Here is a 25794-nt window from a genome sequence, read left to right on the forward strand (position 1 = left end):
AGATAAAGATTAAATTCTCTTCACCACATACATTGACCCCTCTCTCTGCAGTGGCTACTCTCATTACTAAATATTATGACATTCCTTTTGACCTTTTTCAAGATATAATACAGCATTCTGCTGTATTAACTAGGTAATGTTCCCCATGAAGACAGGAAATCACGTGCTATTTAACAGTCCGAAGAGCCAGGTACGATATACAGTAACTGTCATTGTCCAATCAGCATTCACTAAAATAGATCTTTAACTGTTTTCTTACAGTTTAATGCTGCTGAAACTGATTAGTCATCAAACAAGTAAACACAGTGGGAAAAAAGGAGCATGCCCCACATTAAAAAAAAATCATTTGTATTTAATGCTGTATAATTTTAGGGATTCAATTCCAGCCAACAAAATCCTAACACACACTATCTATCACAACAGGTTTGACCCAATTTTTAATATGTAGAGAAAGAGCTTCATAATCCCACAGAACACTGCACAAATGGTGCTCTCTGTGGCAAAGTGGACAGTAGCCTATTAAAATCCAAACCCTCTCTTACAGCAGCTCAGAGATTTTAAACCCTCAGCCATCTTTTCAGCCCAGGTTTTAAGCACTTTGCCTAGCAACTCTGTCTGAAGGGCAAATCACTCCAGAAATAAGCAGACAATTTTGTTTTATTCTGGAAGAGAGGATTATTGGAATAAATAAAATAATCAGCTTAGCCAAAAGCACAAGTGACAACTTTGAAAACTAAGGGACTTTTCCATTTTTCCTTCCTATTCAAGGTGTTCTTGGAGGAAGCCTGCAAAATAACTGCAGAACTTCTGGAGGTAAATAACCTGGGAAAGCCCAAGCCACTCCCTGTATGCAATCAGCAGGAGCAATACTTAGGAGATGATTGTCTGTTCAGACACTCTCATTATCAATTTTTAGATGCTATTTAGAAAGTAAAAAACAATGCAAAAATTAAGGGACAGACTTATCTCCTTTGCTCTAGTGTAAATCTGGAGTAATACCACTGAAGTCACTGCAGTTTGACTGGATTTCCATCAGTTTAGAGAAGATTGGAAGCTGTACCTAAATTAAGTGTAGGAGGAAGGTTACTTGGACAGGGTTTAGTGCTATATACAGAGTAGAAGAGCGCTGCTTTCAGTTTCATTTGCTAACTCACTTTTTTTTTTAAGATATTTAGTGGTCTGTTTTGTGATTAACCATTTACTAGGACACCTCAAAAACCCAACGACCTTCAAACACACAGGTGGACCTACTAAATATTTTGCATTTGCTTCCCAGTCTCCAACAGGGAAAGAGGAAAGTAAATCACCAGTGTCATACTACTAAGAGGGCAGAATTGTTGTAAACACAATACTGAAAGTTTCCAGGTCATAAACACTTTGGACTATACAGGTTGAACCTTTCTAGTCTGGGTGCCCTTGGGACCTGAACGGTGCTGAACAAAAGAATTTGCTGGACCACGGGAGGTCGATATTGTCTAGCAGCATTATCAACACTTACTCTGCTTACTGGGCTCTTAGAAGACCTTTAGGGTAAACTACAGCTAAATAACAGCACAGAACAGTCACAGCCAGGAGTAGATGCTGTAAACAAACTTTACGACACCACAAGAAACCTGGTCACATCAAAGATAAGTGGCTGTCCAGCTAACTAAAATCATTCCAAACTATGGATGTTGCCAGCCTAGAGTGAGCCAGATTAGAGAGGTTCAAACTGTACATGAGAGTCAGTTTGGAAACTTTGTTTCAACATTGCTAGGGCCTGACAAGGAAACCAAAAACACCAAGATAAGGATTGATGGACCCAAGGATTCCTGAGAACACTAAGGATTGCAGAACCACTGAGGAATCAAATGATCTGGAAAATAAAATCAGATTAAGATATATCAAGTTAGTGGGGGCTCCTCAAGGCACAGAGGCTGGGAAGGCAGACTTTTGTTTGCAATGGATCTGATGGAGGGAAGGGACAGACAGTTTCTAAACGCTCACAATGTGTCAAGGCGAGATGTTTCTCCAGCGAGCTAATTACGTAACACCTGTGTCATTCTTGGGGAAGGAGCTGCTCTCACATTAAGGAGCTTGCACATTAAAGTTGGTAGGTAAATCTGAGTCTGGTTTCAGAATTCCAATGCTGTCCTCTTCGGCACCATGATTCGTAACACCAGAGTGAAATATGTGGACCTGGGCTTCCCCTTCTGCTTTCTCCAGAGGGGTCAGGGTAAATTCCAGGCCTTTGCAGATGGCAGGCAGGAAAGACTCATCTTTAACTTTTCGGTGGTGTACTTTTTCCCCCACTTTCTAATTACAAATTACTGACAGCAAGTAGGTCAAGGAGCTCTAAGAATGATTTATTGTGCACGTCCTTCTCTTCACAAGCCACTGTGCTATGTCCTCTCTTCAAATTCTACCTTAAAAACCTGCCTATTCCTGACACTACACCCTACACACCTAGCCCTTCCTGGGTCTTCCCAGTCTCCCCTCCTTGTAACTAGCATCGTCGCAAATTTATCATTTACATTTCACATCTTTCACAGTTTCATTTATTGTTCTTCCCCTGCAAGCTACCACACCTAATTCTAAAGTGCATTCTCTCTCCCTCTCCTTTCATGGATATCAGTTTTCAAAGATACTTTATGGACAATAACATTTTGTTCCCCTGTAGCACCTTTCATCCAAGAACTGGAAGGTACTTCATCTATGCTCATTATTTAATAAAGCCTTATCCTCCTGTGGGTCACATAATCATTAACCCTGGTTTGCAGATGTGTACAATACCCCCTGTCCCTGAGAGAGAGAGAGAGAGAGAGAGATCCCTAAACCAGTGGCTCTCATCCAGGGGTCTGGGGCTTCCAGGGGGCCACAAGTAGGTTTCAGGGGGTCTACCAAGCAGGGCCAGTGTTAGATTTCCTGAGGCCCAGGGCAAAACAATGAAGCTCTGCCACATGAATCTTAAGCCTGGGGCTCTAAGTCCTGCCACCAGGGGCTGAAGCCAAAGTCTGAATCATGTAGCTTTGCAGGGATACCTGTTGCACAGGTCACCAGGGCAACTGCCCTTCTTGCTATCTTCTAATGCCAGCTCTGGCTTTTGCATGCAGAAAAGGAGCTACTGTGGCACAGATGGGCATTGGAGTTTTATAGCATGGGTGGAGAGAAGGCTGAGAGCCCCTGCCCTAAACTACTTTCTGCTTTCCTGCCTTGTTAAGTCCAGGGGAGAGTTCTCTTTCCAGCCAGTGTAACCCATCCCCAGCTCTGTCCCCTCCTAGTGGCATCACATCAGGGAGGTGAGCCATTTTTCTGGGCAGAGCTCCCCTGGCTGATTATGATAGAGTCCAATTCTTTTTGCTCATGCACTAGCCTCTGCAGAACAATCCGCAGAGCTCCTGTACACTGTGGGAAAGTGGGGACCTGACTCAGGCAAGACAGCCAGGCTGAATGAATGGCACATGTGAAAGAGCAGGTAGGCCTCTGTTCCCTCCCGCCGTGGTGTAGGGAGTGGCACTTGGCGATGTTGCCAGAGCAGAGGGATTGCAGCAGTTAGGAGCCCTTTGAGGGTTACGAAATGCAGTCTTTGAACTGGACTCCACAGGGGCCAGCAGACCAGGACAATTTGGGGGGAAGAGGAGCAGATAATTCCATTTCTAGTGCAAGACACCACAAGGCACAAGTGCAGACAAACTCCATTATCTAAAAAGCACACCTTTGAACATTTTCCCAGAAAAAAGGAGATTCAGCACAGTGGATAATTACAGTGCTTAAGCCATATGTCAGGCTTTAAGGTAATTACCAATCAGATAACAGCTGGTGGAAAGAGTTAAGATGCTGAAGCAAAGGCCTCTGATGGTCACTATTTGGCTAGTAATGACTGAGGAATACAGTGTGTCCCATATAGCTTATTTGGTGTGTTGTGTTTGCCTTTGGATCACTGCTGCAGCCTTGTAACGCTTCTGAGAACTGGTCTCAGGGGTCTGAAAGCCCAGTCAGTTCCACTTTATTTCTTATAATCTACTTTTAACAAGCTGATGTTCTCCCAAAGAGTTAGGCATCTACTAGTCTGCAAGGCCCTATTCTGCTTTCAGTTCCTCCACTGAATTAAGCAGAGTTGCATTAGAGGAACAAAAAGCAAAAGCTAGCCCTAAAGCCGGGATTTGCAAAGGAGCTTAAGAAAATTAGGTACCCAATCCCACTAAAAATCCAGTAGTATTCTGGCACTTAACTTCCCCAGCTGGTATCTACAATGGAGTCGAGGAGCCTAGCAAAAGACAGCGAGGACTGCTCTTCCAAATTCTGCCAACACTGCACCAGCAGTGGTGCAGCTCCACCTACAACAGCAAGGATGGAAGCGCTAATATCAACAAGCTGCTGGTGACTGAATTGCTGTGTTCCCCTACCTTGCTCAGATGGGGTCCACACAGTCTGATGGCTAACCTGTCTCTGGCAGTCAGCCTATCCCAGCACTCACAGCCGCAGAGCTACATTGCATGAATCTGAGCTCAACCAGCTTATCACCTGTTAAAGTCTACGCTGCCTTGTCTGCACAAGATTTTCAGAATGTGTTAGTTACTCACACTTCTGAGAGCGCACTTTTGAAACTTAATTCAGGCTAAACCTAAGTCAGACAGCGGTGTGGCTGATTCCCATCAAATGAACCAGTGGAGGGCCTTTCCTATCATGGAGCAGCTGCCCAGCCACCTATCTGGAAAAAGAACGGTGTCCTGCATGGGCTGATCAATAGGAAGGATAACAGGCTTGGGGATTGCTCAGGCAGAAGTCCCACCAAGCGAGACCAAGCCTTGACCAGGATGCATGAACACCCTGAGAAGCTGCATGTATAGTGACACCAGAGGACTGGGTTTCTTATTAAATAAGCCAAAACTGTTTATATTACACTTTTTAGTCTGAACCAAGCTGCGCTATGCCATGGCCCTACCCCTGTGTAAGATGACCAGAGCAGATTGGTTCTCAGCCAAAAGGAGTGCATTAAAATGTCGAATTTCTCCTTGTGTTGAGTCTTCCCTTTTGTTTCCGGCGCCAGACACTGCAGTCCTAGGCCACCTTCTGAAAGGACAAGTGAGAAGAAGAAAGGCCAGAGGCTGGAAGAGATTGAGAAGAGCATATGGAATTGTTTTAATGACCAGGTTAATTCTTGCCTGTCCCCTGGATGAGATTGAAATTAAGAGAATGGCAAAGAGCATTGATCCAGGCGCTATCGGCACTTTCTGCAAAACAAGGAAGGAAACAAGAACTGTCTGTACTCAGGGAAAGAGACAGTGATGTATGGATCCTACACCAGCAGGAGGTTTCTTCCTTGTAATCCCACACAGCCCTGGTGTTAGGAGACCTTTGGATTTTATATTTGACAGACATGCCAGCACTTCCACATGGCGATTCCAGCACTCCAGCATGGCAATTGCTATGCCCACACGCAAACAAAAGCAACAGATTTTAAGTCCCCTTTTTGGTTTTCTTACTTCAGTTTTTTTCCTTACATTTTATCTTATAAAACTGAAAAACAGCCCCCTTTGTTTCAGCCAGTTGTACTTTCCCCTGAATTTGAGTGGTTTTTCTCATCATAAAAACCCTTTTAGTGCCTGCAGATCTTTCACTGGCAGGAGACAAAAGATAAAACATCCTTGTTAGAAAATGCACACATACACTGAGAAACCAGGCAGCACTGCTGGATCTCAGCAGAACTGTAGCTCTTCCAACATGACAAACACGGCTTTGTTCCTTCACATTTGAAAATATATTCTGAAAACAATGCTCCTCCCCATATATATGTACATACAAAACCCCTTCCTCGCACCTAACAAAAGGAAGACATAATTAACTCAACCTCTGAGAGAGACTACAATGGTATTTAAAACAGCAAAATTCAACTCATTTGCATTTAGTAGTTAATTATTCCCCCTACACACACACACAACAGTACACCCTAAAAGTGTCCACGGAACATTGACAATCTGGGCTAGCCAGGGCTTTCGGAAAGGAGCGAAAGACAATGCTTCTGAGAGAAAAATAAACCCAACAACTCAACAATGGGCTAGCAAAATCTTCCTAAAAACACAACATATCAAACTCAGCTAAGTATGTGGTAGAAATGCCCTTTTGAACTCATTCGACTGCCTTAACTTTCACCTACGTGTTGTGTACAAACCGACAGCTATTGCAGGAAGAATGTAATGGGAGCCATCAACATTTGTGTACCTGTTCAAACCCTCTCCTCTTCTTCATACTACCCAGGACGTAAGCAGCCATTTTCCAATATGCAGCACTTGCAAACACAAACTCCTGCTGCTGTTGGAAATTCATTAACCACAGGCAACGCCAGGACTAACATTGCAACCATCCAACACAGCTTCTCAATGGTACAGACACTAAAAAAGAACTGTTGCCTTTTGTTCAATCTCTCTCATCATATTGCCAGACACTCTGGCTTCTTCAAAACTAGGAGGAGTGTGCCCTTCCCCGCTTTTGCTCCAGCAGTATAGTCCTGGAACTAATAAAGTACAAAGCAATCCATAAGTACTCTTGCTACAGAAGACAGGGGAATTACTAAAGGCAGGCATGTAACAGTCAGTGCCACCCCACTCCAAAAAATATTCCCCACCATGCTTCACTGACAATCAGTTTGCCTCGATTCTATCATCCCCCACAAGGATTAGTTAGAAATTTCAATGGCAAACACCCAAGCTGTGGGTTACTCAGCTCTGCCCTGCCCAACTCTCACACAGTGCTGAATCAGCATAAGAAGAAACTAAACTGGGCTGGACTTTAATGGAGTTACAGCAGGGCCCTTGAAAGGCAGCGTCTTAAGCTTCTTGTTGCTGATGTTGTTGTTAATTAAAGTATTGAGGATGATAAATAATGTTTTCCTACATCCATGCTTTCAGGGCAACAGCTGATAACATGCTGTCCTTTCACTAATAACCGACAAAGGATTTCACTCTTTCAGACTGCACCCACCAAAGAGCGATTGAAAAACAAAATGGCCCAGTTTCACCTTGACATTGTCCTTGAGCACACAAAACTTACCTCACCATCAAGACAGACTCCCTTCAGCACTCAGAAGGGATCTTCCTTCAGACCAAAGCTAAGATACTTCATGGAGACAAGTTGGCAGTGCTTATTGGATTTTAAAAAAAAAAAAAGTGAATAAAAAGACTATTATTCTACAAGCAATCAAAGCTAGTCTCTCTACAACTTCACTTTCAACAGAAACAGGGTATTTTTTTAAAAGACTCATGTTGGGCTATGATCACAAGTGAAAGCGACTCAGTGTTATCAGCTCCTTCCTGCCCAACAAACACAATGTGCAACAGGCCTCAACTGGACTATTCGTTTAGCCCAACATGAAGGCAAAACAGGGCTCTACTCTCTTCTAGAAAGTAAGCCAGCTTCTCAGTATGGCCCTGCCCTGAAATAGGCCTGGAAAACAACAGAAACCCACAACATGAAGGTTACCCATAAAATCACAGCAAAGATCCTTCTTTCCCAGTTTTCTGTAGAGAAAACCTTTATCAACCCCTCTATGTTAAAGTAGAAACACAAAAAAATATGTACATTACTCCCATGTACCTCTGTCAATTTTTTCCTCGTGTCTTTAGTTGTTTACTGCAGCCAACTGCAGAGAAATTACAGTAGCTTAACTCTCCAACTCCCTCTAAAGGATTAATCTTCCAGTGAGCATGCTCACGCGAGATCTTTTTTCAGCAGTTGCATCCATTTCATGAAATGAGGGCTGCTGCAGACATGAGGAAATGCCATTTCAGGACTACATGCGAAGTTGAATAGCCCTATAAACAAGTGCTAATCCCTTTCTGAAGTTCTAGCAAGAGTCTCCGACAAACCCTACCTCCAGTAACTTTAAAAACCTTCAGGCTAGCATGCCCTATCCCACATTTCTACAGTGGTAAAATACAGTTTAAATGTCTGCTCTTGACTTTGTCCTGACAAACTGGTAGAGGGTCCCCTCTAATGAAGCTATAGTCAAAATAGCTCCTTCTCCCTAGCAGTTTTTTCCACCTTATCATTTCTTGACTCATCTCAGCTTTTTTTAGAAAGGGCAGAAAAGATTTGAGGGGGGAGCGTTTTTATTCAAAAGGAACATCTTTAAAGCTATAGTTTTTAATAGTGTGTCACAGTAAGTAACAGCCCCAAACAAACACGTTTAACTCTACAGATTAAGGGCCAATGCAAATGAGGATTTGTTTACTGGCAACAAATCCAATAACTAAACAAGACAGTTGGAAGTAATCTTGTCCAGGCATTCTCTGCTCATCCTACATTATATCTCAATAGCAGCAACTTAATTCCCTCTCGCTCATTCCATAGATGCTTTCTTCAATCAGCTTTCTTGGTTAAAATGACAACGTTTACAACTGAAAGACACAGATGTAGCTCTTACACATCAAGTCTCCTGTTTTTTCCATTTTCATCCTCACATTCCCTCCTTTGCCTCCTCATCTATTTTATATCCTGTTACTTAATTACTCTTCACAGCCCGTAGGAATCCAAACACACCCTCCTGCCCTACCCCCATGAATAGTCGTATTTCAGAGCTGTCATGGCTGCTTCAATCTAGATTTAGGGGACAGGTTCTGATCAAATGAACGTAAGTGTAACTATGAATTAACTCAAGTGAAGCCATTAGTTTGAGATCACAATCCAGCCCTCGATCTTCCCCCCTTGATACTTAAAATCTAGACATTTTAGAGTGTCACGTTGTTAAAAGATTACAAATCCCATTTTGTTTTTTAAACTATTCCAACAAAACTGCACCAAAAATCCAAAATGTCTTCAGAGCGGTAAAAAAGGGTTATGCCTACTTTTTAAAGAGAACACAAACCAGAGTGACAGCATCCTTAAGGAACGACAAACATTTGGCAAGAGTGGGTATTTTGCTCTGTTGTCACCTAAATAAACTCACCCACAGGAAGGAAACCTCTGTTACCATGCATTAAAATAGTGTTTTCTTTTATTTATAAAGTGTTCAGACTGGTTGGTTTTGATGTGTCATTGCACAGATTGTTCAACCACCCCTCCCTTTTCTGTGATTTTGGGATTTAATGAATTTAGGGCTACATCCATCCTGAACGATGCTAAGCTCCCTCAACTCTCATCAATATCCACAGGCACTGAGAGCAATGTGTATGCTACAGGAAGAGCTTAGAATAATGCACAACGTGGCCCGGAAATGAAGAGAACAAAAATCCCAAACTCAAAAGCAGGCAGAAAACGATTTTGCTTCCTACGTCATGGAAGGATTACAGACAGAGTCAGGAGGTCAGATATGGTGTCGTCCTGACCCATTGCTCCCAATTTGGAAATGAGTCACACTCCTTCAAAGTTTATACTGTACTTTGAAGATTGATTGCTATTGATTCTTCTTCAAGCAAAATAGTCCATGCTGGCAATCCCTCAATAATAAGCAATTACTTGGCAGCCTCTTATCCACAGATGCCAACCCAGACAACTTGATTTGCAGAGGCAAAAGGTCAATAAATCAAAGCTCTTTTCAGTTTTAAAATATCAGAATTTACAAAACCTGGCAGAAAAGAGCAAGCGAGCCAGTGATAAGCTGGCAATGGAGCAAATCTATGCCTTACTAATTTACTAAATGGGCTGGCTATGGGTGATGCTGTGAAATAAGCCCACTGCATGCCTCATTTCTCACTGGCATCATGAAAGCTTTAATTAGGTGTGGAATGGCGGAGGAATCAAAACTTGTCCTCTTAAAATAATTAGTTACAGGCAAAAAGCAGAATGAAGTGGTCCTTGTTAAATGATCATCGTTTGAGCCATAATCACTATGACCCATTTAAATGTTGAGCAGAGACCCAAAGCTTACTGCTAAAGGTGTGTTTAATAGCACCATGCCAACAAAACTCAGGAACTTTTCGGTGATGCATTTAGTTCCAGTAAAGTCAATATTCCTGTTCATCTTAAGGAAATTCACTTCTCTGTTCTTCCAAGTAGCTCACTTGTTCCAGCACAAATCAGTGAAGTCAACAGACAGTTACCAGGGTGGCACCAAAGTGCAAATCAGAGGTGAACCAGCCTCAGGAGTGCTTGTTATGCTAGCAGGTGCAGGTGACTTGTAAAAGGCCCCTTGACCAGACAAGGGACCTGGATGGTTTGTATGATTTGCTGGGCACTAAGCCAGTGCAAACAGAGCCTAGTGCAACCTCTGATCAGGATCTCTTGGTGCTGCAGTAGTATAAAACCATCCATTTATACAGTGCCTAGCACAGTCCATTATTAAGTCCCATGGAGGTTACCATAGGAAAAATAACAATAGTGACTTTCTTTCTGCTCCTTTTACTGGAGGCAATGAGAATCTTTCCTCTCTGCCAAGTCTTACTGCAAGAGAGGAAGAGGGAAAGCCAACAAGCTGCAAAGCAGGCATGGAATCTAAGAGCCCCAAAAAGAGGTGAGCCAAGGAAGGACCTGATTTCCTGTGAGCTTAATTACTGTTATAATGAGTAGGACTAAATCTAAACCACATGAGTAGCCCTACTGACTTCAATGGACTGCTTGGATAATGAAGATGAAATGAGATTTGGGACTTAATACTACACTTTCATCCTTACTATAACATTTATTTTACTGCAGCATCTTCTCTGAATAGGGACACCAAAATTACTCACCCAATAAAATGCAGGCTTTCAGAGAAGGGATGGTCATACCTGGTGGTCTCCATTTTAAGTGACTTCATTAGCTTTAGGAAGAATGTGCAGGGGGAGACAGAGAGACAAGGCAAGTGAGGTAGTATCTTTAATTGGGCCAAGTTCTGCTGGTGGAAGAGACAAGCTTTCAAGCTTACACAGCATAAGCTTCTGCATAAGCTCTAAAGCTGACATCTTTCACCAACCGAAGCTGGTCCAATACAAGCCATTAGCTCACTCATGTGGTCTCTATAATATAGTCTAGGGACCTATAAGGCTTCCACAACACTGCAGACAGGTGTGGAAGAACAGGAGAGTTGCTGCTTTAACAGTATCATTCTTACTGAATACACTTGATGAGGCTGGTTGTATACTGTCATCTGTTTTAACCAATCACTGCAGAGTTGGACCTACATGAATGCTTGTTGGTGTTTTTTTCCATCATTGCCCCATACAACAGGAAGCTGTGGGAAATCAAGCCAAAATCAGCAAAGATCTCTCTTCCCACTCTTACCCAGGTTACACTATCTGATCTAGCCTTGCCTTTTTTGTTTGGTACTCTATATAAGGGCAAAGCATACGGGGACATGCAAAAAATAAAATAAAAATAAAAAGGCATTAGCTTGTATCACTGAGCTGCTATCACTGTTTCACAGCAAGCCTGCAAAACACCAGCCCCGCAGCCAATCCCACAAACCACACAGCAGAACAGTAGAGGTTCCTCCATTAATGATCAATCAAAATAATTTTCCATAGCCCCTCTGCTGATTTGCTAAGGTAAAATTTGCTGCCTTTTTCCTAGGGAAGATAAGCAAATGACAAGTCAAAAACTTGACAGGTACATCCAGCCTCTCTGGGTAAGTGCATTAGATGGAAGGAGAACCTGATGAAGCTTGCAATTTAAAGCGTTCCTCTCCTGATGGTGTGAGTCTGTCAAGTGCAGGGCCTCACTATTCCAGGATTTACCACAAGGGAAATTTGGATGCCACCCATTCGCAGCTGAGGCATCAACACTGGTTCATCTGTGAGCATTCAGACTGAAGAACTGTTGCCTAAAGACTCTCCCTTCATACTGCCCATGTGTTTGTGACTCTTCCTTGAGGCTGTTCTCACCCACCTGGGGTGTGCTTCTTTTTTTCAAACAGCAGCTTGACCACTGGGGAACATTCTTCTTTGTGGTGCGTAGCTGGTCACAGCCACGAATGCTAGAAACGAGAGCACAGGGAAACCAGGCTCCTGGCTGGGCTCCTCAATGGATGCTCTCTGGGGAGGAGATCAGGGACATAAAACCGGAACAAGGTGCTTCCCGTAGACTAAGATAAAGTCACCAGGCACTAAAGTGAACATTACTTAGCAGAAGGGGCTGGGTAAGCTTTACAAGACTCAGCTCCCCCCAGTTTTGAATATTGGGCAGTGGGTGTGAAACACCCCACTGACAAAAGTGAGCAGACAACTCTGACTTAGCAGTGATTTGCATCCACTCTGCCTTGGCACAAGGCCAGGCCCAATGTGGTTATCTTCTCCCTGCAGTGTTAGCAAAGGTCCCACTGCCAACCCCAATGGATTCAATAGGAATGATGTCAGTCCTGATGGATATGTATCAGAGAGGCAGCCGAGTTCGTCTGTATCTTCAAAAACAACAAGAAGTTTGATGAAACGGGTCTTTGCCCACAAAAGCTTATGCTACAAAATATGTTAGTCTATAAGGTGCCACAGGACTTCTTGTTGTTTTTAATCCTGGTGGAGCTGATGAAGTTGGGAAATATGTCGCCATGAGATGTGGAAGCATGACTCAGCATCAGACAAGCATTTCTTATCATTCTCATTGTTGTGATCTACTCTGATATGTGCAGCCTGGACTTACCATCACGGCTTGAAACGTTTATAGCAGGTAGTGTCTACACAGGTGCACAGGGTGGGTATGGAGGTTTGCACTTAAGCAAATGGCTAGTTGGGTTTTATAGTGAGTCCTAGTAGGAGGAGGCTTCATGGAGGCATTTCTGATAGGACAATTGCGGTTACGTCCAAATCCAGGAAATGCATTAGGTAGGGGAGTTAATACTAATCAACCTGTGGGATATGACTAGATCCCAACAAGCTCCCAGGGCTCTTCCATGATCAAAGTCTTCCAACTGCTTACATGAATCAAGGCGTTTTGTGGAACGTTAATCCTGCAGGCTGGCTCAGCACCTGTGTACTGCTGCTACAGTTATCTTCAGAAGTTTGGCCCCAAGATGGACGTAGACTGTTTCAACTGCCAAGGTTACCTGTTGGTGTGTTCTATGCAATTACAAGGTAAGGTAAAGCCTACTGCCAAAATTAGACCATTGTAGTTGTGCTTCATTGTGGCATGTTATCTGTGATAAAAGTTTGGATTCTGGAAAAATTTGGAAGAGGGAGATGATCCTCCAAATTCCTGGCTGCACACAGTCATTTGAAACATACTGTATCACTTTTTCTGCCTCTAGAGAGAAACAACCATTGTGCAAGGTTATGATGCTTCTGAGGTTGAAAATTAAATCTCAGAGGCTGATTCTCCTTTCCCTTACCTGAATGTAAAGCAGGAGGAGTTCCAGTGAAGTCCATGGGGTTACCTTGGTTTAAATGTGAACAGAGCACAGCACTCTCCAATTCGAGACAAGGGACAGAGTTTGAGGCCAGAAAGGACCACCAGTGAAAAATTTCACACCCTGAGTGCTGCAAGTTAGATTGACCTATTTCCTAGTGTCGATGTGGCTAGGGCGAGGGGACTTTTGTGCCTCTCCAACAGAAAGGCCCCTCCGTCGACATAGAAAGAGGCTGCGCTACAGCAGCAAAGCTGCACTGCTGTAGGTGTGACTCTGTACCGGCTGCAGTGTGGATATGTCCCTAGACGCAGTGATAACTGCTACAAAAGAGCCTAAGTGCCTGTGAGATCAGGCCATACCTGTCTAGCACTGTAATGTATTTCCAGAGTGTGAAACACAGCAACGGGCCAGAGATCCCCATCCCCACCCAGCTCAGAACTACACGATAGCATTTTATGAGAGAAACTGTGCTTTTTATTCACACTTTGAGCGTTTCCATGTGTTTCCATGGGAAATCATTGGCCATGTGCGGCTCACATGGTTCAGTTACAAGTACAATGCTGTGCTGATAGCATGAAAGATAGTTTACAAGTGACACTGGGTCCCTTATCTGATGAAAGGCTGCAATTGTCACAGAAGGCAGCCCTCATATCTGCTGGAGAGGGGGTGCACTACAATTACTTCTCTGACACCCTACCCACGCCAGGTGGCCAGTCAGAGAGCATTCTAGTGTCCAGAAAGACAGACCTCACAGCTTGCAAAGTTTGTACCCCCTGTGACTGTATGGGGAGGGGAAGTGTAACCAAGAAATGACAGCATGTAGGAGAATAAACCACTAGCACTGAGGTCAGACTGTGACAACATCATCCTGAGGTTCCAGGTCAAACAAATATAAACTAGTAGCTGTAGAAAGAAACTAGGGAAATGACTGTGTCCTGAAAATTGGTTTCCAAAAGGAACACAGACTGCAAAGGGACCGGCTTCTGAGATTCTCTGAATTAACTGGGAACTGATCTGCTCACCCATGTGCATCCACCTACCCAAGGAACTAACTAATGCAGAGGCCAGAGGAAAATGTCCTGCAATGCAGCAGGGCACTCAGAGAGTCTGTCTGTGTGGGGTGGCCATCCTTCTCCTGAAAGCACCACAGCTGGAGGCTGCTAGCAAGCATGTCTGCATGTCCCGTGAAGCGCAGGAAAGGCAGCAGGCCTCCACATGCTGCTCCCACCCCCAGCACCATCCTCACACCTCCCCATTGGTCAGTTTCTGGCCAATGGGAGCTGCAAGGACAGAGCTTTGCAGGTGCAGTCAGCAAGTGGAGACTTGCTCTACCTTCCTTTAAGGGCACACAGAAGTATGCTTGCCAGTAGCTGCCTGCGAGCTGCCTAAGGTAAGCTCCCCTGTCCTAGGGCACAGCTTGCATCTCATACCCCCTTCCACACCCACAACTCCCTGCACTAAGTCAGAATCCCCTTCCGAACCCAAACTCCATCCTAAACTCTGCATCTCTCACACCCCACGCCCCAGGGCAGAATCCCCTCTTGCATTCAAACTCCCTCCCAAACCCTGCATTCCCTTCTGAACCCCCATCCCTGCCCAGAGCTCCTGCCAACATCCAAACTTTGTCCACCCCATCTCCCGTTAATGTAACAGAAAAATGCGCCCATGGTCACTCACCAAGATTCTTGAAGCAGCTGCTCTTCAAAAATTATTGCCCATCCCTGAACTTATGGGTAAACTAACCTTGCCTTGCTGAGCCGAAAGCTCCTTTACTTGAGTCTAATTCGTCCAATTTCTTTAAAAGTTCAAATGCTGCGTGGAGAAAAACAACCCTAGCTGGGGTTCCCTACATGCAGTTTTAACTTGTAAGTGCATTACACAGTATTACTTCGCAAAAGGTGATAAAGACCCCTGCAGAGAGGGCAGAACAAAGCCTTCCTAATGGAGAATAAGACTTAACGAAGTTTTGGAGCACTAACCCTATCCTGCACTCTGATCAGTCGCTCTCAATTTCAAGGCAATATAAGTTACTGTGGAGATGTTAAAGCACTTAGGAGAGACAAGCCTTAAAGAGAAATCTGGTTTAGACCTTAACTACAGTAGACTTGATGGTCCGACATAATTTAAGTTATGCACTGATCTTGCGATGGTGCTCTGCTCGAGGGGGAATTTCAGCTAAACAACATGAAATTGTGGAACACACGATTTTGCCATCTTTGGAATAAAAGCTAGTACTGTGAACTCATATTAGGGCCTTTATTCCATGCAAAACAGGTTACATTGACCAATTGTACATAGTCTTTAACAGTGGTTATGGTTTTCAAGCTGCCATAGATCTCCCCTGGTTCAGCAAACTCCCTGGTTCAAGGCCAGTCAGGTCATGAGGGTGCTGGCCCAGGAAGGTTCAACCTGTAATAAATAATAATAATGGTTTGCACTTCTATAGTGCCTTCCACCTCAGAGTCTCATTGCAACTGAGGTCCATAAATGAAGTAAGCCCCTCTGTGGTCAGTTATCACAGTAGCCTTATCCCCTCTTTACATATACGGACTGGAGGCAGAGACAGAGATTAAACCACTTGTCCCTGATCACAGAGGAAGGCTTTGGCAGAACAGAACACAGCTCTGCCACTGGCCAGTGAAAGCTGTAGCCCCAACACCATACTTTCTCCTAATTCGACTGGATCTTTAGACATCCAGAGTCCCAGTTCGCTGCCTATGCCATTCATCCATGTCTATAAAGAAAGGTTTAAGTGACTTACTTAAGGTCAGCGCAGGAGAAAAAAAAATGCTAGTGCCCACGGAACTAGAAGACAACTGGTATCGATGCACGCTTGTCCTTATCTGACTACACCACTTTCAAAATATGAAGAGCTGGATTTACATATATACTAGTAAATATATCCATCTTATTGACATAAAATAGAAAATTCCCAGAGAAGTGTATGCCACTGTTCAACAGAAGTAATGTCCTGCCATACACAAACAGCAACTGGTAGGACACTGCATTACAGACTGCAAGGGAAGAATGTGTTCACAATGGACTCAGGCAATGCAGTGAGGATGCAAACCCAATCAGCAGAAATATTGGATTTAACAAGTCATCTGAAACATTTTGCATCCAGCTGCTGATCAGCTGAGAGAAATTCTGAAGTTCATAAACAGGCTCAGCCAACCAGATTTTCCTTGGAAGTTTCCAAGGCCTCTGTATTAAAACTTGAAAAGAGAAAAAGATTGTTACAAACTGCTGGATACTTAAATGCACTAAGGGCCAATCCTGCTCCCAGTAAAGTCAATGGCAAAGCTCTTACTAGCATCAGTGGCATAGGATCAAATCCCAGGAACATTTTTAGTTCAACCCCAGGAAGTGCAGTACTCTGTCTTCAGGGCTCTCTCCCTGCACAGAACTCCCACTGATCCAACCTGATAGTTCTGTAGGGCAAGTTTGCTGGACTCAGCCCTTGGCTCTCTGCTCATGCATATCCCTAGTCACCACTACTGACCGGCCTTGAGGCTCACCATCTTCTTATCAGGAAAACAAGAAAGCTTATTTTTATTTTCAGTACTCAGAAGCATAGTTAGCTTCTCAACATTTTACTTCCTGTACAATGTACAGACCAAAAGTTATTGAGGAAGCAAACAGTTCCTGCTCTACTCTTGCAAAGCACCATTTACACTGCTACAGAATTTAAGCTTTATTAATAACCAGTAGCAAGAGAAGGTTAATGAATACCCAGCAAGGGGAAGGGAGAGTCATTCGCAAATACCCCTACATGGACCCTCTGCTTGGGAATGGTCGGTGGCAGCATTAGCACTTCCTTCCCAGTGCAAGCTAAAACATCTAACTCTTCATAGAAATAAGAGGGGGACCACAGGCCTACATGCCACTGCTGTTCTTTAAAAAATGGCGTTGTGCCATCAAGCAGCAGTTACTCATCGCTCTGTTCTCACTGGTGAACTTCTGCCATTAAACATCTGAAGTCTTTGTGAACGCTGACTAGATGTGTATGTACATATGTGCCTTGCACCTGTCTTGTAGCTCAGCTGAAGGAAACTTGCCCATCGTCTGCTCATCACCTTTTCCTTTCTAACCAGACTGCACAAAATCTGTGACAATACTACAGCGAGACAAGGTCATGAACACTGGGCATGTCTACACTGCAAAAGGAGGTGTGTCCTTCACTGAAGGTGGCAAACTCAGGTTAAACTAGCAACGAGGACACACAATTTGGCCTTTAACTCAAGTTAACAGCTCATGTGCAACCCACAGGCTTCAACTCAAATTGCTAACCTGAGTTAAAAACTGAGTTACGTGTTTTGGCTGATGTTTTAAGCTGAGATAGATAATGTAGGCTAACATGCTTGAGTTAAGAACACACATTCGTCTGCAGTATACACACCCTTAAACTGCAGGGACCACCTCTGTGTTACATTTGTGTACAGCACCTAGCACAAGGGGTCCCTGATCCCTAGCAGGGGCCTCTAGCCACTAACACAATACAAATAATAAATAGTAGTAATAATAATACGAGGCATGTATATTAATGCTGATACAAAAGTAAGCAGTATTTTCATCCTAAAGGACCAACTGAAATTCTGGTCTAATAACACAGAGCAGCCCTGGTCCCTTGAACTGGGGGGTAGGAACAGGACAAAAACGTGTCTTTAAACAGCTTTCCTGCATTCTCAGTCTAGAAGCAAAGACTTTGGAAAGAATAAAATCAATGAGCCATGAATTATTAAAAACACTTTGCTGTAAACATCACACTACAACAGGAAGGTGGCTGGGACTGTTAGGGAACCAGCCACGCAGCTGTGTCACCAGAGTCTAGCATAGCATCCTGTTTGGGAGAGGATGCTACTCAATACCCACGACAGGCTGATTCCAAAAGTTCAAGGCTAAACAAAGTGCCCCACATTTATGCTGAAAGAAAACAGACCCCCAGAGCTATGACTGTGACACTGTCCAACTCATAGACAGACGTTTAACTAAAGACGATGGCAGGAAAAATCCAAATACAGAGAGAACAAACTCACACTTTCTCCACCATTTCAGATGATGTAAGCTGGACTCTTTCGACACTGTATTCTCCACAGACTGAAGCATAAATATTTCCAGCAAACGTGCTGAATACAAATTCTTGGGCTAGTGGTGCTATCTGCTCGTGTTTTAGTTCAAAGAGCAAAACAGACTAATAGCAAAACCTCTTCACTCTGCAAGCACATGCACCCATAGGACACAATGCTTGTCACCCTGGGTGAAAGGCTTTGTGGGAGTTTCTTGTTAAAATATTGGCTGCACATCCCTGTCTCAGAAGGAATCATAGGAAACATCAATATTGCACCTAGTTTCATAGTTCTGTGAGATCTACTTTTGAACAACGTGTCACCTGTTTATCCATAATGTTTTAGAAGGCATTTGAAATATTCCAGGTGAAGTCTCCAAACCCTATAAGACATTTGCTTATGAACAACAAAGGTTTGGGTCTTAGTTGAAAAAAGATTTTATTGTAAAGACTGTTACAAGCACCAAATTTTAACTCTACAAAATGGTTGTATTAAAAAGCAACACTCCCATTCCATGGACCATGAAGCGAATTCCACATGCAAGGAATTCATACTCCTTTAACATTTAGGACTCAGAATAATGGACACTGACTATAATTTACCCATGTCTGATTAAAAACTCCTCGTATCTTGGGCACCAATTCAGCAGTCTGTCTTTGGTGTTCTTGGCAAAGCATTTGAGAGGTTGATTTAGTTTATCAACTATTAATAATGACCCCCAATTAATAGATTATACAGACTCGGGTTCTATGTTCTAATACCCTGGACATCTTTTGATACAAAATTATATGGCAATAGGACACCAGATGGAACTAGATAAATCAGTCAGCATCCATTCCAGCAACATTTTTCTCTATACATACTTTATCACCTTTTAAAGACTGTTTACACTAACCACTCTCGATGGTATGCAGTTTGTAACTACCCCTTGCACGTAACAGACCTCTCCAACTTCCCATACCCAGTACTTCTTCAGGCCCCTTTGAAAACTCAAGGGAGTTAAGCACCCACATAGGGTATGTCTATGCTGCATAGCTAACCTGATTATAACTCAACCTCCCTGCCATTCAAACAGGAAGATCTCTGCTCTGGCTTGGCAGGTGCTTCAAGTAGGGATGTTAAATCATGTTTAACTGGTTAACTGGAGGCAGCCGGGGAGGCTGTTCCAGCCCAGCTGGGCTGCAGCAGATGCCCCTGCCGCAGACAGCAGCTTGTGGGATACCAGGGACTAGGGCTGCGCCAATCCAGCTGGACCGCCTTGGCCCGCAGCACTGCTGCAAGTGGGGGGCACTCCACCTCAGCCAGAGCAGCTTCTGTCTGCAGCAGACTAGGCTGGGAGCATTGCAGGCAGGGGCACTCTGACCCTCCTAGAGCAGATCCTGTCTGAAGCAGGGGGCAACTCCAGCCTGTCCAGGCTGGAGTGACCACCCTAGCCACCCTTCCCCTCTGCCCAGCAGCTCCTCCTCCCCAGGACCACCACACACAGGGCTATTCTAGCCCATCTGGAGAGCCCCCACACACAGCGGCCCTGTGGGGCTGGAGCAGCCACTCAATATCATATGAGTTGGCTACATTGCAAATTTGTATGTTAACATGTTAATACCTCAAGGTGAACCATAACAGGTAACTTAGGATTCATCTCAACTAACTAACTAATAGGCATTAGTTTATTAATAGCATCTCTACAACAGAGCTTTAAAACATGTTAGTTAAAATATCTAAGCTAAGAGTGTTACAAATTTGCCTTTCATGGTAGTGTAAACAGGGCTGAAGCATACAACATTTCTGGTCCTTTCAAGTCATACAAAGGTCATTAGCTCCTCACTGGGATCTTCATTTCAACCCTGGTTCCCCAGGGCCCTCTGCATCGCCAAGGTCAACATATTAATTCTGGCGGCTCTCTACTAATTCCTTCTCCACACTTCCAGTAACCCTTGCATCCCCTTCCTTTATTAATCAAAGTGCAAACACAAACGAGCACCTCACACCACACACAGATGCACTGAGCTCATGCACTGTGCTGAAACACCTTATTTCAAAGCCCAGCTGTCTGTCTCTAAAACCAGATCCTTGTAGCCTTTGGGCACCAGTACAACCTCTATCTATTTATTCAGCCCCAAATTTTGTACTGATGGTTTTGAGTTCTCTATTCACTATAAGCCCCAAATCCTTTTCCTGATCAACGTGTTGTGCTATCTGCCTTGAGAAGCAATAATCCCTTTTTGAACTTATGCCCTTATATTATTTTACATTTCCTGACACAAAACAGTCATAACCACTTACCCATCTATAATCCTAGACTAGCCAAATCAATTTGAATCTGGTTGTCTCCCTCCTCTGCACACCTGCCCACCTGTCCATCTGCAACTTTCCTCCCTTTATTACATGCTGCTTCTTCCAGTCTGCTAACAGAACTAGGCCTAAATGCATGGATCCACCACTCCAATCCTTTCACCATCCCAAATGCTTACCACTCATCACTACTTTTGAGAAAAGAAAAGAACCCAAAAGAGGTCAATTTAGTCCTGAATGGATTTTACCCTTCATTCGGGCTCCTTATCCACACAAGTAGTTTATTCCCTGTATAACACTTGCTCGTCTTGTTCAGTAGTTATCTGTGAGTTATGTCACAGCGGCAAGAAATCCTCTGCACTGTGTCATCCCATGGAACCAAACCACATTTCAGTTTAGAATCAGACAAAACCATGTAGCGGAGAAGCAGACTGCAGGATGATAAAGAGGGGTTGAGGATGTGGCTGTAAGAAAGCAATCAGTGCTCCCGGAAGTATTTCTCACTTGGACGGCTTCTCAGTCCTCCTTTGCTCTGTCTTTATGGGCATAAAGGATGCTTTCTTCAATTTCATTTGCTCAATTGAGTGTTTAATTCAGTTGAAAAGCCTTCTTAGTGCTCTTTAAAATGCATGTGAATTCACATTAGCTGAAATTATTACAGCTTTGAACTCATCTACATGGGCAGAAAAGGGTGCATTTTCTAGCATGTTAGCTAACACCTTGTAAAATCCTATCATAGCAGCTGGCAGTTTTCACATATGTTAACAGGTTTAAGTAAACTCTAAGCCCCACAGAGTTTCCTGAGACTTGCTAACAAGTGAAAACCACAAACTGCCTTGTCTACATTAAGTCCTTACGACATCAGCTAATGTTCAGTAAATAAACAAAAAGTCAAAAAAACTCTCTGCCCCCCCAGTGCAGACACAAACGCTGCTAAAACTTCAGAAGCTGAATTAACTGGCTACATTTTGGCATACAGCAGAGTTAATATAGCTGCAAACACACCTTTTTGGCCAGTGTAGATGAACTCCCGCTGGCTTACTATTAAGTTAAGTCTAGTGAGTTAACATAATTGAAGAAAACATTAGCCTCTGTGCCATAAGCTGGGTATGAGTGATAGGGGATGGATCAAGTGAAGAGCACTTGTTCTGTTTATTCCCTCTGGGGCACATGGCACTGGTCACTGTTAGAAGGCAGCATACTGGGCTAGATGGACCTTTGGTCTGACTCAGTATGGCTGGGGTTTTTTACGTTCTTATGTTCATTCTTTTTGCTCATCAAGACATGACCTTCTATCTCTCTCTTATGAAAAACAGAGATAGCGGAATCCGATAGTTTTTCTTATTTTAACTTACCTGAAACAGCCTAGGTGTTAGAAGTAATGAGCACTCTTCTCACTTGTGAGCCAGGGATCCTGAGAGCATACCAACCATCAGGAGAACTGAGAAGAGAGGCAGAGCAGGGCAGGACTGGAAGAACCACAGGAGATCACTTCATCTGCAAAACTGAAAGTGGGAAACTGAGGAAGTCACCTCCATGGAACCAGCATTTCTCTTTCTGCCCAGAGTTCTTCCTGCACCCCTACACTTAATGGCCTGTTACAGTACTGCCCTTCTAGCCAAAGGCCACAGAACAAAAGCCCTGGTGGAGCCACTAAAAGCTCTTTTAGTCCGTAACACAAAGTATTTCCAGGGGCTGACTAGACAGCATATCCAGTCCTTGCTGGCTCAGAAGGTACAGAGCTAGACTCAAAGCCAGGGCTGACTCTTTATCACTGAGCCACATTTTCAAAAGCTCAGAGTACATTGGTACTCTTCTGAAAAGCTAGCGCTGGGTGTTGCAGCAGGAGCCATGGGTGCTGAGTTCCACAGACAATCTGATCTCAGTGGTGGATGAGAATATGGCCCTATGGGTTTGGCCTGTCTGTAAATATAAAGACATCTCCAGAAAAAGATCTTACAGATGAACAGACAAAAGAGGAACTAGAGCTACTTTATTTAAAGTCTACATTCAGCACAGAAACTAGACACCAATTTTCACAGCTTGCTCTGGACCCAGGAGAAACTTCCTCCTTGCTTGGAACCTTCTTATTTTCACACTTATCTAAGGGCTACCTCCTTCAAGGTGAAAACCGCAGAAGCTATTCGTGATTATCACACAACAAATGCGCCAGCAGCTTTGTTCAATGGCAGGCATGGGGAAGACATTCCTTGACTAGCAAACTGACACAGCCCTGCCACAAACATCTGGGGGAACATGCGCACTCTCTATTCATCAGAGGCAAAATGCACCCTTAGGGGCTTTGCCTGAGCCCTCTTTCAGTGGCAGAGCTTTGCCTCAAGTTATGTTAGAAAGTGTACATTTACAAATGACCCAGGGCTTGAAGTTCTTCTCACTCATGCTGGTGCTAATCAAGAGTAACTCCACCAAATTCAAGACCTGCAGCTGCATTAGGTTAAAACTGGTGTGAGCAAGAAGTACGTCAAATTAACTTTATATAAAAACCAGTAATGGACAAAGATCATTGCCACAGCATCTTCCCTGGCATAGATCCTGCCTGTATTATTCTCGCAGGACAGTTCACCAACTACGGTCTCAACCATAGCCATAATGCAGATGAACTACTCAAAGTAACATCTACTTTACAGATATTATAGGGGCACAGCTATAGTTCTACAGAGAGCTCTCAAAATATAATTGTAAACAGGCAGTCATTATCAAGCAAGCATGCCACCAAATGGCTCCTGGAAGGATCTGGTTTTGCACCTACACAACGATCTGGAAGAAAATATAAAATCATCACTGATAAACTTTGCACAAGGCACAAAAATTGGTAGAGCGGTAAACAACGAGAGGACAAATCACCGTTTCAGAGTGCTCTAGAGCAACTGGTAAACTGGTTGCAAGAAAATATGCATTTAAATTGATTAAATATATCCATTTAGGAACAAAGAACATAGGCCATATTTACAGGATGGGGGATTCTATACTAGAGGGTAGTGACTCTGAAAAAGATTTGGTGTTTGTGTTGGCTTATCACCTGCAAATGATCTCCCTGTGCACACCAGCGGACAAAAAGCTAATTCTGGATATAAAAATAAAAGGAAGTCTCAAGTAGGAAGAGAGAGGTTATTTTGCTTCTATATATGGCGCTGGTGTTACCTGCTAGAATACTGTGTACACTATTGGTGACCACAATTCAAGAAGGATATTGATAAATGGAAGAGGGTTCAGAGGCAAGCCACAAGAATGATTAAAGAACCGGAAAACCTACCTTGTAGTGATAGGCGGAAGGAGCTCAATTTATTTAGTTTAACTAAGAGAATATTAAGGGTTGACTTGATTACAGTCAATAAATATCTACATGGGGAACAAATATGTAATAATGGGCCTTTCAGCCTCACAGGTATAATCCGATGCAATGGGTGGAAGCTGAAGCGAGACAAATTCAGACTGAAACTAAGGTGTAAATTTTTAACAGTGAGATCAACTGGAACAGTTTCCCGCAGGCTGTGGTGGGTTCTTCGTCACTGACAAATGTTTTTGTAGAAGATCTGCTCTCGGAGTTATTTTGGAGGCATTTTCTGGCCTGTGTTATACATGAGGTCACACAAGATGATCACAAAGGTCCAATCTCGCCTCAGAATCTATGAATCCCACCCTATGTGGCTTGCCACAAGGAAGTAATCACTGGAGAACAAACCTGTCTTTCAGGACTTTCATTGGGGCTAAATACTGATTGCATGATCTTGATTTCTCTAGAAAATTTTACCTAGAGTTAACGGATTCCCTGTTAACTCAAGGTACTTAACACGTTTGTAAAGTGTGGTGTGGACATCATTCACATATTGGTTCTGGATTACAAATATTTGTTCTTTACCAAGGCTAGACCAGAAATGTGCTGTTTTCTGAACACAAAGCTAACACTGGAAAGAGCAAAGCACAATTCTTTTGGCCACAACAGTTCCCCAATCCCACTCAGTTTCTACAGTGCTTGCTTTTGGTGTTAAGTGTTGTGAGAGTTACTGAGGACATTAGAGCTAAGTGTTGTTGTTATTATCAGGCAATACAAATTAATGGTGGGATGTCAGAGAAAGAGCTGTTAGCGCCTGCTTTCCCATTCCAGTTGCTGGATGTAAGGGCCCCTTCTCCTAGCTCTTGTAGTTCAAAAAGCTGTATCCGTTCCCAGAATTCTCCCCTGCACTCCATCCCCACTGCTGTCCATGGCATCAGTTATGGTATGAATCAGGGGAGAATCTGGTTCCTCAACTTCTTGGAGTGGGAAGGGACAGAGGAGGAAAGACAATTATGGGAGTGATTCAAACAACTCATCCTTCTAATCCCGCCCCATGTCCCACTACTGTGTGGGTAGATAATAAGCCAGTACCCTCCAAAGCAATAATACTCAATATTTTCTTCAGACTCTTTATCTATGGAACAGCCCCTCACGCAAGATCCTTGGAGATTTTCCCCACAGTATCTGAACATTTTTATTTGTGAGTCTAGACCATATGGGAGATGTGACTGGGGAAAGTGCCCATGATAACAAACATGCAGAGCCACATCAGTTAATGAGGTGACCCCACTGTAGCTGAAGGTAGAATTTGGTGTATTAAAATGACTGAATTGCCTCAATGCTAATTCTGAAATCACACCACAAGATTAATACCTGATCCCTAGCTATCATTACGCACATCAATAAAGGCAGCAGAATCAGGCCTTCAGACTGCAATTGCGGCTGCATATGACACACACAGCCCTTACTTGAGCAAAACGCCTACTGAAGTTAATGAAGGCTTTCCGTTAGTAAGACAGTCAAGCTCTCACCCAACAAGCACTTAGACTGAGGTTTCCACCTTCAAATACTTTACAAAGAACTGCTAATTTTAGCATCTGTGTAACTCTACCACAAACTCCATCCCACATGGGCTGAAATTCTCCCTGCCTCACTGCAGCAGTTTGACTACAGGATTAAACCAGAAAGCTGTGAAAGGCTACAGGCATATACTTCTGCACACCTGAAATGTCAGAGGTAGCGAGGCTGCTGAAGAATACTGACCATTAATTGTGCTTATTGGATATGAGGATGATGTGTCCAATTATCAGTCTGAAGCAGTTGTTTGTACTCAGCTGACATATAAATATACAACAGCATTATTATCCTGCCTGTCCTCTGCTGACACGAAAGTCTTGTTCACTGCTGCTAGT

General features: G+C 43.5%; 1 protein-coding gene across 5 annotated transcripts in view; it reads right to left on the reverse strand.

The window, feature by feature from the left end:
* EHMT1 (euchromatic histone lysine methyltransferase 1) overlaps positions 1-25794 on the reverse strand; it is a 169490-nt gene that overhangs the window by 139973 nt on the left and 3723 nt on the right. The window contains exons 1-2 of one of the 5 annotated variants that reach the window (XM_075015209.1): positions 7573-7620; positions 7030-7119 (exon numbers count right to left, since the gene is read on the reverse strand). The exons of 1 other annotated variant lie outside the window; for it this stretch is intronic. The gene's annotated coding sequence lies outside the window, so the exon portion shown is untranslated. Of the gene's footprint in view, positions 1-7029; positions 7120-7572; positions 7621-21941; positions 22092-25794 lie in introns of those variants that run through there. 3 more of the 5 variants (XM_075015208.1, XM_075015207.1, XM_075015210.1) reach the window with 3 other exon arrangements.

Source organism: Carettochelys insculpta, chromosome 21 (assembly GCF_033958435.1).
Source record: "Carettochelys insculpta isolate YL-2023 chromosome 21, ASM3395843v1, whole genome shotgun sequence".
In the NCBI taxonomy this organism is placed as follows: domain Eukaryota; kingdom Metazoa; phylum Chordata; order Testudines; family Carettochelyidae; genus Carettochelys; species Carettochelys insculpta.